Genomic DNA, 7,657 nt, shown 5'->3' on the forward strand with positions numbered 1-7,657 from the left:
AAGTAACTCCATCTGATTACCAGTGTGAATCTGTCAGACTGCAACTTGTGACAATCATTCCAATGAAGTCTTATTCGTTTTGAACGAATCTTTTAATGTGCTTTAATTATGATTCTTTTGTTGCCAAACAATGGGTCGGTTGTTCTCAATGGCATGGTCTTTGGTGCCAAGAGAAGAAACAAAACAAAGACCATCCCCCCCCTTCAGCCCCTCGTCTCTTTACCAATCACTCCCAGAGCAATTTCGTGACTCCCCCTGCTGACCTGAATTCCGATGTAGCAGGTGCCAATGAGATGTGGGTGGTTTGGGGTTTTCGGGAAGGAGGAGGACAGTGGAAGTGGTGGAGGGGTGGGTGAGATGAGTCCTTCACTGTACCACAGTAAACAGTGACTCAATCCCCTCCTGGGCCCCACACCCAGTATGTTAATGCCAGTGTGTTAATGTGATATTAATTCTGCTGAGTCCATTTGAAAAGAAGAAATAAAAACCACAGATTGAATTACTTAAATAGGAGCAGAAACAGCCACTGTTAACCAGATCACATGGGTCCACGTGTGAGAGGGAACTTGTTTGTGTACTGATCATGTGTTTAATGATGTGTTTGCCAAACCCTCTTATCTAAGTTATGATGGAAATTTGTTCAACTTGTGGACTTGGTATGCTATTACTACACGTGTACTACTCGAACCATGACTCTGACTTGTGTCCTCCAGATGAGATGAAAGGAAAAATTCCCATGGTCTTTGCACTGGCTACATAGTCATTTGTATCTCAAACTTTACTTTTACAGACAATGCTAAAAAGTACTACAAAGCTGAAGTAACATTTAACAAATACAAAAAAAAAAAAAATTAGAATCGGATATTTCAATAACACATATGCAAATTGTTTACTTTATAAGAAAAATCAATAGAAAACTTAATGTACATTATGTTTTTGGCTCATTTTCTTTTCTTTCTTTTTAATTTTATTTTGTGTTTTGTTTTTTTAATTATACATTTACGTTATTAGAATTCTTGATATTTAAACTGTTGATTCTTTAAGGTATATTTTCTTTTCATCTCTTAAATGTATGACATTTTGTCTGTCTGAATGTGTTTTATTTGTATGATTGTTTAATTAATACGCTGTATTATATGTTATTGTGTCTATCCTGCACGTTGAGCTCAACAAAGTAAGCTCCTGACATTTTTTGTGATAAAATAACATCTCCACCTGTATTCACTATATTTTTAGCACATGACAAACACACATGACTCCACTTTTGGAGGTTATGGTCCATCCCTAACCCATAAACACAGATTATATGAGCACTTTAATGATCGCTGCCATCTCATAGCGAAACTAAAGAAATATCCTGACCATAGCTAGTGCAGATCTGTCGTTTAGCCGCCCAGCAGCCGACTCGCTGGTGAATGCCTCTGTTTCTGTTCCTGTGCAGTCATACAGAAGTGAAGGGAGCCAGGCTCTTTGTTCGGTCTCCCCATGGGAAAGGCCTCACTCTGTTCTGCTCTCTGAGAACCGAAACACTCATTCTATAGGCAATAAAGAGCATGAATCCCACATATCAGGAAGATTCACATCAGGAATAAAGTGACAAGGAGCAGATGAATCGCAATTCAAGGCCCTGAAAAGCAAAGCGCGGGCGTACCGGGAAAATCAAGTGCAGACACAACAAAAATTGGATGATATTTAGGCAATTAGGGGGGACTGAAATGAAAGAAACAACTAAAGGAAGAGAAAGAGGAGTATTGAGAAAGTGGGAAAAAGAGAGACAGAGATAGATGAGCACGAGGGTGGTAAAGAGTGAAAAGAGGAGCTGGATGGTACTTTGGCAGCTTTAGCGTGTTCCCAGGAGGATTACTCAAGCACTTGATGCCACAGACTGCCAGCAAGACCACAGAGGAGCTCCATGAATGGAGTCCCACAACCACACACATATACATCTCTGGGGATGTCTGAATTCCGGTGTCTCTTTCACCTGTTTCCTCTCCTCCCTTTTTTTTCCCAGTTCTACTGTCCTTTTCTCTTCCTTTTTCTTTCGTTCCTCCACTTTTCTCAGCTTGTTTCCCACCTCCCTTTTCTCACTCTCTATCTTTATCACTTTTTCTCACCCACTCTGCAGCTTTTCTAAGCAGCAGTGAGAGAGGGGTTTGACTTGGCCAGCCACAGACAGGTAACATATGCTCCATCTTCAGGCTGCTTGTGCGGCCCTTTTAATGTCCTCATGCATGGGCAGAGCTGAGAAAATGTTTGGAGGAGGGGAAAGGGGGAGGCAACCCTTCCTTCTACCCAGTCACTCTATCATTTGGCCATTTATCTCTTCTTCTCTACCAAAGAAAGAGTTCTATATTTTACTGTCTGTCCTCCCCATCTTTTTTTTCCTCTTTCTGTCACTCCCACATATTAAAGCCACTCTCCCACTCTATCTCACACTTCTGGCAGTGTAAAATCTCAGTTTGTCTGGCAGAAACTGGAGCGTTTCCACATTGTTCTTGGGTTGTATTGTTTTTCTTAGGCGCTAAACTGCAAGGACACTATGGTAGAGCAGTGTACAAAATACCAAGGCAGCAAAAGAAAATAGGCCAGCACTTCCCTTCTTGCTTTCTGTGTTGTCAGGTGTTACATAAAAATATACCTACTTCTCGCTGTGAAAAAACATATCACCACATTGTGCTGCATGTGAACATCCTATAGGATTCAATTTATCTTTCAGCCTACTCCACAGTATCAAAACAATTTTCTTGTCATCAGCTCATGCCTGCTTACTGTTGATGGCTCATTTACCATCTGGTCTGCCATTCCCAGTCCGCAGACAAATCCATCCAGTGGATTCTCTTCTTATTAATTCTCAGTCACAGCCTACTAATTTAATCAATCCATAAAACAGTTGAGATTGATTAGTGAAATTTTAATTCCCACAGTAAAGCAGAGTCAGTGAAGAGGCTATCAGTTAGCATATTGATTTTTTTTCTTATTTTGACTGGTGTGCTGTTACTTCCTTTTCCTGTCCATATTATCTAACCATGGCTCACATATCTCTACGACACCCTTCCCCCTACCTGTGTGTGTGTGTGTGTGTATGTGTGCTTCGCAGTAGAACAGCCTATATTAATCACAACTAACAAACCCACATGTTCATGCAAACATCTACTCTGCCCTTAGTGCCCCGAGCAATGTCTACCCTAATTAAAGGAATGTCTTCACAGATCAGTGACACAGTCAGAGAAATATGATTTTGAGTCACTTCCCTCCAGTGACAGATCAACAGCACTGCAGGGTTTTGTCTGGGTGTGGCAGGGCAGGTGGATGATTGACTGCCCCTGTATATTGTCTTGTGCATGTCTGCGTACATGATAACATGGATGTATTTGTGCTTCCATTATTCCAAGATTCCACGTTGGATTTATGATAATAAACTTTTTAATAAAAAAATGTTTGTTATCAACATTAATTGTATGAAATACAAAGCAATATATAAATCAAGCAGAATGAATTAAGATTTTCTTTTACCAGGGGCCATAATAAAGAGATGTTTCCTTTATGACAGATTTGGGTTTTTTTTTCCTTAGGCAATGTGAGGGTCTAAGGGCAGAGGGATGTTGTATGCTGTAAAGCCCTCTGAGGCAAACTGTTTTGTGATAATAGGCTTTATAAATAAAATTGACTTGATTTGACTTGACTTGACTTGACTTGACTTGACTTGGTTCGTAAGACTTCGATCTAAAAGAAATTTCAAGTAATCCAATAAGAGTTTCAAATAAGGCTGCATGTATTTTTTGATTTATGCACTATATTCAAATGACAATAATACCATAACATTAAAAAAAAAACAATATTAACCAGAATATGTAACAGCATAGTGAAAAATATAAACACCCAGGAAATCATTTGTTTTCTATTATTTTCCTGAACATGTAGGTAAAAAGGGTTAATTGAGCACTCCCAGATAAAAGTCTCTGCATAAATTCCCTTACACTAATGATGCTCTTCTCTGTAAACAAGTGCTAAATATGTGCATAATATGCACAGACTCCCATGGATGTGAATTCTCAGTTATGTGAGTTGGTTGTTATGAATAACACACTCTCACATGATAAACACATACCTTCACTTATTAAAAAATAAACCCACCCCCTACAGATTGAGGACATGCATGTATATATTAAATGACTCATCCTGCCTTTCAGCATTTGCAAGGTTGCCATGAATGTCTGTTGTGCTCATTCATGTAATGCAGCAAATGCCACAGTACAGTAGTTTAGAGAGCATCCTCCGGGAAAAGGACAAAACGCATTAGCTGCATGGACACTTTCCTTTACAGATTCTCTCAGCAATTACACTGAAGGCCAAGGCTTCTGCAGATCCCCGCTCTGCCAAACAATGTACATGGTAGAGAGACAGTTCCTTTCACCAGGAGCACAAGTGGAAGATAACAATTACTGCTGTGGGTGGGGGGGGAGTACTTTCAAAAATAAATAAATAAATAAACAAAGACATTACCTGGAAGAAGCACTTAAAAAATATATTTTACTATAAAGTTTGTAACTCAATTTTAAATATGTAATTTTGATAATTATAAATATACTTTTTCTTTTTCCCTTTCTTTTTAAAAAAAATAATTTCCTAAATCTGCTAATTACATTCCACTTTGCTCAGAGTTCAAATGATTAAACACTTGTGAAAGGGATCTGAAAGCAGCTCATGTTAAGTGATCTTGCTCCAGGTTTCAAAAGGTTAAACATCTCACCAAAAAAAAAAAAAAGACTATAAAAAATAAAACACCAGTACAAACTCCAGGGACAAAAACCTAAAAACGTCAAATCAACCCACTCCAGACACCTTCACTCACACTTTAATAGATGCACACACCCAAAACCATCAATCGAAACCAACCCTCCACATTCCCAACATAACAGTATACATATTATTGTATACATACATACACACCAAACCAGTCCAGGCAAGTATATTATCTATAAGCAACTACACAATAAGCAACACACACACACACACACACACACACACACACACACACACACACACACACACACAGATACACGCACACAAACCTGTTTCACACAATGCTAAACTATTAACTTGTAACAGTTTACAGCCATGAAGTCAAACACCCCAGCCAGATCAGAACATCAACATTGGCTCAACAGGCCATTTGCCTCTCACCTGGTTTCTCCAAGTAAGCCACGTGGCCAGTTTGGCCTGACCAAACAGGAAATTCAGCAACACACATAACGCCCTCTTTCTGAATGAGTACATGGGCCCCAGAATATACAAACCCACAGAAAAAAAACACCCCCATCTTCCACAGAGCACATTCAATAGGCCTACATCAAACACACACACACACACACACACAGTGTGAGAGAGAAGCACCTCCTCTCCAGGTTTCATGCATCAATATGCACTTGACAAACTATCCACAAACACAACCTGAACACATTTTCTAAGTGACAGGCCAAAAGTAATGCTGAAGACGATCAGCTGAGGGTGCCAAGGGAGTTGGTTTCCATAGCGACATTGACAGTGCTATTGGAAACGTGTGTGTGTGGATGGGTGTGTGCGTGAAGGAGTGCTCGCCGTTTAATATGAAATAGGGAAAGAGCTTCAACGATTGGCTCAAGAGGTGGGTGGCGATAGTAAGGTAATAGGCATTCCGTTTTGCTTCCTCCCAGGAGTGTTTCCCCCTCCTTCTTTGCAACAATAAAACCCTGATATAACGTACTCGTGTTGGAAAAAATAAAATAAAATTAAAACACCATGAACCAGACCACTGCATAAGCATAAATCAATGTGCTGCAAGCATTTTCGAGGAAAGAAAACACTGCAAATCACACTGCAAATCATCATATCAAGCAAGCTCACAAAATCAGGAATAGACCTACGCATGTAGGCCTATAGATGACACCAAAGATACGCTGTAAACTCAGGCTAGAACTTGACTGATTTATCATTAAATAATGCAGAAGCGCAAAGGATTTTTCAAGAGTTGGTGCACTCACAAAGTTGCCAAGAAATGCCACAGGGTAATGTTAAAATGAGTTACTGTTTCTATGAAGTAGAATAACTTATTTCTATGAAGTAGAATAATTCCATACAAAATAACTTCTTTTTCTTTTGAAACCTCCAACATGAAAACGTTGCGCGTCTGGCCGGAGCAAGGCAAGGGGAATCCTTTGGGTTTACTTCATAAAAAGCTGCTTTGGGTATAATTAACATGCGACATCCAGAAATTTAAGGAAAAAAAGGTTTGTCTCAGAGGTTATATCTACAGCACTGACACCAAAGTGTTGCCTACGGCTCCTCTCAAACGCGCAGCTCGTTTGCGTTTTGATGATTTCCTGTGATGCAACCGTAACTGTCAGGGAATAAAGGTTAACTTGGATCATGAAGATTCAGCAAATCCACTCCACTTTTATTTGCGTGGACGTCTGAGGGTGTAATTTGTGAAGCCTGAACAAAGATGTGCGTAAATGCAGCTCTTTCATTGTAGCATAATGCACTGTAATGTGCAGCGCGAGCTTATTGTTGGCGCTCCGGGACTTTTCAGTGCAGGTTGTCACCTCTATGGCTTCATCTATATGTAATATGGATGTTACTCAAAGAAACAAACTCATTGGTTAATTTGAGGGAAATCTGCAAACTGGTGTTTTTTTCTTAAGTGGTTTGCCTACAAAAATGCACCCTCAATGCACCTACTGTGATTTAATGTGATTTAAAGCAATTATTCCAATTTGCCAGTGATTATAAACAACAAATTAAGCTAAAATATGCAGTCAAGATACGCTATGCATTTCATCGCCATTTACACCACTGCGACTTTCTGTTTCCAAGCTACAATAATTAAAAAAAAAAAAAAAAAAGAATCTTACCTTTGTTGAAAACCGCGATGACAGAAGTTTTTGGTCTTGTCCCCTTGCAGGGTCGTTTCCTATCCGCTTCAGAGGTGGTCAGCCACAGCGAGCTGCAGAGCGCACAGCGGTCCAGGACAGGAGCGCTTCTCAGACCAAACGGAGGGATTTTCTGTGAGTAAAATCCGAGGAGCTCCGCAGCTCAACGTTCCCACTGAATGAGCTCTGCCTCACCTCACTCTTCGGCGCTTTACTCCCCCACCCACCTCCGCCCGTGTCCCCCCTCTTTGTCTCCTCAGCATGGGAATGCCAACTCCCGTTGGTTGAAGATGTAGCCTACAACGTACCAATTTCTCTCTTGTTCTGTCTCTCTCCTAGCCACTCTCTCTCACATATACACACCCTGTTTTACAAACACAGTCTAAGTTGTTGAAAAACCTGTTCATTAGGAGGTGTAATGAAGATGGCTTGATTTTCGTTATTTAATGAAAACTCAGCCTAACCACAGAGAGTATCCACTAAAACCATACATTAACATGCAGAGGGTGTACCAAGGGTTCTCATAGCCTCTCTGCCCCATTGCCCCCAATGGCTTGGATGTTTTTATGACCTTTATTTTGTTGCACTAGCAAGAGACTGTAGGCTAACACTCATTACAGCCAGATCTTGATTGATTGCATCCTGTAGTGTGATCATGTACTGCAGATATAACATAAAAAATACTGTAATCAACAGAAAGCCATCTTAGCTACACAACTCAAACTAAAGAAAACATTTCTTTCACAATG

The 7,657-nt window shown here is 40.1% G+C and overlaps 1 protein-coding gene across 1 annotated transcript in view; it reads right to left on the reverse strand.

Moving 5' to 3' along the window:
- Positions 1-7,108, reverse strand: part of LOC121949922 (excitatory amino acid transporter 2) — a 34,874-nt gene extending 27,766 nt beyond the window's left edge. The window contains exon 1 of the mRNA XM_042495787.2: positions 6,891-7,108. The gene's annotated coding sequence lies outside the window, so the exon portion shown is untranslated. The remainder of the gene's footprint in view (positions 1-6,890) is intronic.
- Between the last annotated feature and the right edge of the window lie 549 nt (positions 7,109-7,657).

Source organism: Plectropomus leopardus, chromosome 7 (genome assembly GCF_026936395.1).
Source record: "Plectropomus leopardus strain MGB_pleo_1.0 chromosome 7, ASM2693639v1, whole genome shotgun sequence".
In the NCBI taxonomy this organism is placed as follows: Eukaryota; Metazoa; Chordata; class Actinopteri; order Perciformes; family Serranidae; genus Plectropomus; species Plectropomus leopardus.